The sequence below is a fragment of the Pan troglodytes genome, chromosome 19, assembly GCF_028858775.2.
Source record: "Pan troglodytes isolate AG18354 chromosome 19, NHGRI_mPanTro3-v2.0_pri, whole genome shotgun sequence".
Classification (NCBI taxonomy): Eukaryota; Metazoa; Chordata; class Mammalia; order Primates; family Hominidae; genus Pan; species Pan troglodytes.
The window spans coordinates 27,153,081-27,161,795 of NC_072417.2; positions in this window are offsets into that span (position 1 = coordinate 27,153,081).

Consider the following 8,715-nt stretch of genomic DNA (forward strand, 5'->3'; position numbering starts at 1 on the left):
ATAAATAACTTTAAACAGATAACATGATAATAGAATAAAATACAGCAAAACAAAAAATTGGGGATTATGTTTAGGATATAATTTATATAGAAAAGTGAGATTTTAAAAGCCACAAAGCATATTAAATTCTGTAAGTTTAGAACACTTTATAAAAATATATATGACTTCTCAGCAAAAGTATCCAAAACCAGAACATAGATATAGGCTTATTTCACCTAGCTAAAATAGAGTATTCTAACACACTCACACATACACACACAAACACACACAGACACATTTTCATAATAGTACCACTGAGTACTTTTTAATGTATAATGCATAGATTATCTCCTTTTGTTTCCACAATAACCCCATCAATCAGGGCTGAGTATTAATCTCAGTTCACAGCTGTGGAAATTAAAGACTGAAGAACTGGGTAGCAATGGCAGAATTGGGATGTGAACTGACAGCTGGTAACCAGGGTATTCATCAGCATAAATCTAGACTGACCTTTACATGGACTAAGTTTATAAAATGTAAACTCCTGAAGTTCCTGTTTCTCCTTAAGTTCACCTGGGGACAGAACTATAGCTTTTAGGCTAGACTTTTTCATCTAGCCCTTGTGACTTCCTGACAACTTCATCGGTCTCCCCTCTGTCCAGACTTGTGGGATCCTGACTTCAGGGTGGAATACGGGTGTTTTTTAATCATTCTCCTCCTCTGCCCTCATCTCTGCACAGCAGTCTACAGATTACAAAGCTTGTATGTGTACACTACAGACCTATTACATAGCTTCTGTATGTATATTACATACAGATTACATGTATCATGTGTGTACATTGCTTGCAAATTACATAGTTCAAGTATGTTTGTTACATACCAATTATGTGGCTCATGTATGTAAAGTACACACCTATTACATAGCTAATGTATATATACTACATGTAGATTACAAAGCTTATGTATGTACATTAACTCACTTGCTCCCCACAACAACCCTCTAAACTACAAGGAAAATTATTGGCAGTCTCATTTTCATGGTAAGAACTTTGAGACCAGAGAGGTTAATGTTGCTAGGTGGGTGGGTTAACAGCAGAGCGTGGACTTTAACCCCCTAGCCCAAAATCCTTCCCACTAGTCCAAACTGCAACAAAGATGCAGAAAATGTCACCATCAAGAAGATCTTCAAAAATTTAAAAAAAAAAGTTTTAGTTAGAATAACAGAGCTTTGAAAAGCAAATATTCCAAACCAAAAGAAAGGACGGAAGGGGAAAGAAAAACCTGTATCGCAAACTAAAAATCGAGTCGATTAGTAATCTATGAGCAGTAAAATAGGTGATGAGAACAGCATTCACGCATATAGAAGGGAGAAACCTAGAAGTAAATGTGAGAAGACACTGTACACATGGGTAAAGTCTCTGTAAGCACATGGGTGAAATACGAACCAGCGGCCATGTAGGGACTGGGCTCTAGGGCCCCTTTGCCATTAACTCACTGCACAACCTTAGGCAAGTCTTCCTCCTTTCACTGCCTTAGTTCTTACATCCATAAGAAAAAGTCCGTCATGGTAGTTACTTGTCCATAAAGCAAGTTGAGAGCCTTGAACAAAAAAATATTTTGGCAAAACATATGATTACTCCCTGTCTAAAAGCACACTGAATAGGACACATATCAAACATATACAGTTTAAGGTACCATAATAGACACCGTGTCTATTATGCAATCCTCTCGAATAACAAATGCAGCATATACACACCACAGGGTCAGTTTATTGACATAATAATAGTCAATTTATTATTGACTATTATTATGTCTTCTTTCTCACGGCAGAAAAGTAGTTAATGCTGTGCTCTTACTCTAATATCCCTGAATATCTTACTAAGTCAATCAAAATTAACAAGCAAACTTCCATTGTCTCTCTTCTGGACAGGGGCAGTCCCTTCCTGGCCATCCCCACCACTTCACTCTCACCCTCATTCATTCTCCATGAGACAGCTAGGGTGATCTTTTTGAAGATCACAGTGCAGTACTCCCCTGCTTAAAATCTTCATTTTCCACATCTCTTGTGTTGAAGATCAAAATACTCAGCAGAGCTGAGAAAGCCCGGAACGACCCCGTGTCCAGTGCGCCACCAGTGTCCTCTCACCCTGCCCTCCTCCTCACCCTCTCTGCTCCACACAGGGTAGGCATTCAGTAAATACTTGTTCAATGAATGAAAAGGCAAACAATGGGTTTTTTGTGTGAACAATGTATTAAGGTTTGTTTCTGAATAAGAAGCAACATTGGCCGCATGCAGTGGCTCACGCCTGTAATCTCAACACTTTGGGAGGCTGAGCCAAGCAGATCTTTCGAGGTCAGGAGTTTGAGACCAGCCTGGCCAACATGGTGAAACCCCATCTCTCCAAAACTACAAAAAATAGCAGGGCATGGTGGTGGGCGCCTGTAATCCCAGCTGCTCAGGAGGCTTGAACCTGGGGGGTGGAGACTGCAGTGAGCTGAGATGGCGCCAGTGCACTCCAGCCTGGGCAACAGATCAAGACTCTGTCTCAAGAAAAAGAAAAAAAAGAAAGAAAGAAAAATGAAGAAGAAGAAGCAATATTTGAGTGAACCAAACAAATACATGATTGAGTTTCAGGCAGCAACAACTATCATGTGGGGAAGAATGCTGGGAGCAAGGACCTTCCAACAGCCTTGCATACTCTTGCCCTGCCGCAACATGAACCACACTGGGCTAAAGGTAAAACCTATAAGGACAAGACTTCAGCAAATTGCATGAGATGATGTTTCAGCTACCAACACCACAGTTAACTCAAAACATCTCCTCCTAAGGCAAAAGAAAGTAACGCCCAGCGAGGACTAAAGCTAACAGGCAGGTTAATTCCAGGATCACTAACAACAACGGTCTTTGTGTAAAGGATTTATTTGATTACCTATCATGTCCATCAGATTAAGATAATCATAAGGAGAAAAAGAAGAGTAAAGTCGTTTCGGCTTTGCAACAGCACTTCCCACCCATTTGTGGGGATCTGTTTTTCCTGCTGTTGTGTTAAGGGAATGAAATCACTGCAACAGGCCTTTTGCACAGAGGCAGTGCAAAAGGATTTAAGGGTCTTTCTAAAACCAGGCTTAAGTCAGAGTGTTCTGGCAGTCCTTTGAAAGAAGTTATCTAGCTGAAACATCACTTGCCTCCTCAGAAAGGTTTGGTGTCAGCTGGAAAAGGAAGGAAGCTGGAAGGAGGGAGGAGGTGACCTCCTTCTCTGAAGGTCATAATGATAAATGAGGGTCAACTACCAGTATGATGGGCTAGGCCAACCCATTCTTCTCAGGCTTATACCAAGGTACTGAATGATAAGTATATCACTCAGATGATGATGACTTCATCGCAGCTATGTGAAAAGATCTTGACAACCAGGTTTTCTCTACTGGTGATGGTGCTAAATTGCTTTGTCTCCTGAGCACTGGCAACTCTGAATTCCAGGTATAAATGGGTAAAGATCAGTAACTGCTCCTAAGCACCCCAGAGCAGACCCTCACATAATAGGTTGTGTCATTTGACAGAATACTGAAAGGCCAAACAAAATAAAACGAAACTGTTGGATCTAGAGGCTGAAGGATCTTTAAAGGTAGGAGTGGGAGGGAGTGAGGGATAAAAGACTGCACATTGGGTACAGTGTACACTGCTCTGGTGATGGGTGCACCAAAATCTCAGAAATCACCACTAAAGAACCTATCATATGAAAAAAGGCTCAACATCATTGATAATTAGGTAAATGCAAATCAAAACCACAAGATACCAACTCACACCAGTCAGAATGGTGATTATTAAAAAGTCAAGAAACAACAGATACTGGTGAGGTTGTGGAGAAATGGGAATGCTTTTACATTGTTGGTGGGAATGTAAATTAGTTCAACCATTGTGGTAGACAGTGTGGCAATTCCTCAAAGATTTAGAACTGGAAAGACCATCTGACCCAGCAATCCTGCTACTGGATATCACCCCAACAGGCCTGGTGGCCTGCCAAAAAAATATTAAATCATTCTATTATAAAGATATATGCACATGTATGTTCATTGCAGCTACTACTCACAATAGCAAAGACATGGAATCAACCCAAATGCCCATCAATAATACACTGGATAAAGAAAATGTGGTACATACACATCATGGAATACCATACAGCCATAAAAAGGAACAACATCATGTCCTTTGCAGGGACATGGATGAAGCTGGAAGCCATTATCTTCAGCAAACTAACACAGGAACAGAAAATCAAACACCACATGTTATCACTTATAAGTGGGAGCAGAACCATGAGAACATCTGGACACAGAGAGGGGAACAACACACACAGAGGCCTTTCAGGGGAGGGCGGGTGGGGAGAGCAGTAGGGAAAAGACCTATTGCATGCTGGGCTTAATACCTAAGTGATGGGTTGATAGGTGCAGCAAACCACCATGGCACATGTTTACCTATGTAACAAACCTGCATATGTAACCCAGAACTTAAAATATAATAATTTAAAAAAATAGATGGCATCATCTGCAAACAAAAAAAATCATTAATGTAATTGAAAACCACCTGTTTCCCAAAAACTATTAAAATAAAAATTTAAAATAGTTTTTAAGTAGGAATTGTGTCATATTAGTCTATTTATAAAACCAGAGTACCCCTAAAGGAAATCTTCAATAAAATTAATAACTAAGTTAGAAGATTTTAAGTCATATGATTCGTGGCTGTGGAATTCAACCAATAATGAAACTGGAGATGAAATGCACAGTTTGGGGGTATGAGATAAAAAGCAATAAAAACATTTTAAATATAGCCAACCACTTTAAATGAGCAGGTGCTTGAATCAATATCCCACAACTGCAAAAATTTTAGTGAACCTAAAGTATTGTCTCTATGGCAAAGTAAAAAAGGAAGAAAGAAGAAGAAGAAGAGGAAGAGGAAGAGGAGGAGGAGGAAGAGGAGGAAGGAGAAGAAGAAGAGAAGGAAGAAGGAGGAGGAGGGAGAAGGAGAAGAGGAGGAAGGAGAAGAAGAAGAAGAAAAGGAAGAAAAAGAAGGAGGAGGGAGAAGGAGAAGAGGAGAAAGGAGAAGAAGAAAAGGAAGAAGAAGAAGATGATGACGAGGGGGGAGGAGGAGGAAGAACAAGAGGAAGAAGAAGGAGAAGGAGAAGAAGAAGAAGAAGAGGAGGGGGGAGGAGGAAGGAGAAGGAGGAGGAGAAGAAGAAGAGGAGGAGGAGGAGGAAGATGAAGGAGGAGGAGGATAAGAAGAAGAAGAAGAGAAGGAAGAAGGAAGAAGGAGGAGGAGGGAGAAGGAGATGAGGAGGAAGGAGAAGAAGAAAAGGAAGAAGAAGATGACGAGGGGGGAGGAGGAGGAAGAAGAAGAGGAAGAAAAAGAAGAAGAAAGAGAAGAAGAAGGAGAAAGAGGAGGAGGAGGGGGAGGAGGAGGAGGGGGAGGAGGGGGAAGAGAGGGAGGAGGAGAGGAGGGGGAGGACGGGAGGAGGAAGGGGAGGAGGGGAGGGGGGAGGAAGAGGAGAAGCAGGAGGAAGAGGAGAAGGAGGAGAAGGAGAAGAAGAGGAGGAGGTGGAGGAGGAAGAGGAAGAAGGAGAAGAAGGAGAAGGAGGGGGAGGAGAAAGGGAGAAGGAGGAGCTCAATGGCAACAGGGAAGGAAACTAAAGTTTTACATCACTGGATCCTGACTTTTTAAACTTATATACTCCTTTGAAAAGTTAATGAGGCCAGGTGAAGTGGCTCATGCCTTTTATCTTACCTCTTTGAGATGCTAAGATAGGAGAATTGCATGAGCCCAGGAGTTTGAGACCAGCCTAAGCAACGTAGAAAGGCCTCGTCTCTACAAAACATTTAAAAAAAGAATTTGCCTGGTGTGGTGATGCACGCCTGTAAGTCCCAGCTACTGGGGAGGTGGAGGCAGGAAGATCACTTGAGCCAGGAGGTTGAGGCTGTAGTGAACCATGATTGCACCAGTGCCCACAGCTCAGGCAACAAAGTGAGACCCTGTCTCAACAAATAATAATTAATTTTAAAAAATTTCTTTTGAGATGGAGATTCACTCTTGTCACCCAGGCTGGAGTGCAATGGTGTGATCTCAGCTCACTCCAACCTCTGCCTCCTAGGCTCAAGCAATTCTCCTGCCTCAGCCTCCAGAGTAGCTGGGATTACAGGTGCATGCCACCATGTCCAGCAAATTTTTTGTATTTTTAGTAGAGACGGGGGTTTCACCATGTTGGCCAAGCTGGTCTTGAACTCATACCCTTAGGTGATCAATCCACCTGCTTCAGCCTCCCTAAAGTGCTGGGATTACAGGCATGAGCCACCAAGCCCGGCCTAATTGAAATTTTTAAATACAACAGTTAATAAAAGCTTCTATTCCTCAGAAAAGCAAGCATATAAGCACGCAGAGAAATTTTTGCATATAGTTTTAGAGATTTTACTAACTTCTTAAAGTCTATCTATTGCATTCCATGTTTAAAATTGCAGCTGCAATTGAAGCACTGGATTGATTGTTTTCAGCTGGGAACATTTTCCCAATGGATAAGATGCTACAAGGGCGTAAGCATGAGTGGTCAAGTAAAGCTGATATAAAACACTTTGTTACAGCATGATCCTCAGACCGTTTTCTTATATTTCTATTTGTCCAGGAAAAAGGGGCCAACAGAGAGATGATGTGAGTTACGAAGTCTTCAATACAGTATTTCAAACGAGGAAGAAAACAACAGCCAACTTAAGAGTCGCTTACAAATAGTATCTGTATATAGTGTCTGTTCATGTCCTTTGCCCACTTTTAATGGGCATGTTTTATTTCTATAAATGTCTAATCTTCTTATGTAACCTTCCAACTCATAGGATAATAGCATAGCAATTTTGCCTGAAGACCTACTACTCATCTGTTCTGAAATATCATGTGTAGTAAAAATGTATTTGAGAGTCATTTTGGCCATCTTTCTCTACTATAAAGAACGGGTGCCTATAAAATGCTTCATTAATGGAATGGTTGTCTTGAAAAGGCACACAAACAGACGGTGTACCCAGTTCATGACAGCTACCTTCTGACAGGGCTCCCTTCTGACCCCAACACACCCACATGCAACCCCATGCATTCACTCAACAGCTGAGCTCTCTTACAAAGTACCCACTCCCTTTCAAGACAACAACTGAGTTCATCAGAAAGATGAATCAAATGTGAAAACTACAAATGTTTCAGCCAGAAAATCATGCAAAGCAGAATGATTTTGATTCTGAACAATTTGCACTCTACGGAAATACCAAAAGAAATCCTGAAACCATATTGCAAGTGAAATGCTTGTGAACCAAAAGGATCAGTAAATGTTGGCCATTTACTGAGGAAGCAGTTGGAGGCTTCATCCCTCGCGTTCTTTAAGAATACTTCAAAAACAAGCTCAGCACTCTGCCGTTGTCCTCCCTAAAAGCAAAAATCTGCAACAAGTGGCTCAGCGTTGCTTTTCTTTCCAGTCCTGCGATTCCAAAAATCCTGGCATTTACAGGCCATTTTATCCTTCTTAAAAATGTAAAATTTAAAAGAATGTGATGAACGTTTTTAAATTCTAGAAAAACTATGTCACTAAAGTGAATTCATTTTAGTTCCTTATTTGCCAATTAAAATGTGTTAATTGACTTAAGTTTTTCTAAAATGGAATAAGTCGCAGGAGCCCATTTTTCCAATTATTCTAGCCATTCTTTTGTCTTCCAATGCATACATATAGTATCTGAAAGGATGTTCACCAAATGTCACCAAACGTTGTGTGTGTGTGGTAGAATTTTTAAATATTTTTTCCTGTACTATCATGTATCACTTGATTTTGTATAATAAGCATGTATCATTTCTTTTAATGCTTTTTAAAAAGCATCATTTCTTTTAAAATCCAATGGAACTCTACACATTAGAAGTTATGGAAAACCGGGGCCGGGTGCGGTGGCTCACGCCTATAATTCCAGCACTTTGGGAGGCCAAGGTGGGTGGATCACGAAGTCAGAAGTTAAAAATCAGCCTGGCCAACATGGTAAAACCCCGTCTCTACTAAAAACTACAAAGATTAGCCGGGCGTGGTGGCACGTACCTGTGGTCCCGGCTACTCGGGAGGCCGAGGCAGAAGAATCGCTTGAACCCGGGAGGTGGAGGTTGCAGTGAGCCACGATCGCATCACTGCACTCCAGCCTGGGCGACAGGGCGAGACTCTGTCTCAAAAAAAAAAAAAAGAAGTTATGGAAAATTGGCTGGGCAGGGTGGCTCATGCCTGTAATCCCAGCACTTTGGGAGGCCAAGGCAGGCAGATCATGAGGTCAGGAGTTCAAGACCAGCCTGGCCAACATGGTGAAACCCTGTCTCTACTAAAAATACAAAAAATTAGCTGGGCATGGTGGTGCGCACCTGTAATCCTAGCTACTCGGGAGGCTGAGGCAGGAGAATCGCTTGAACCCAGGAGGCGGAGGTTGCAGTGAGTCAAGATTGCGCCATTGCACTCCAGCCTGGGTGACAGAGCAAAACTCCATCTTGAGAAAAAAAAAAAAGAAGTTATGGGAAACCATCATATAACAGTACTGGAAGAGACTATTTCTCCCCAGTGCTCTCAGATCTCACCACCAGTTTTTCCTGGCCCTGGTCCTGCTATGATACAAGAAATCTTTTGCTCAAGGATAAGTCCTATAAATCAAAACTCCCACACATGGACATAAAATGAGACCGTGGCCAAATCT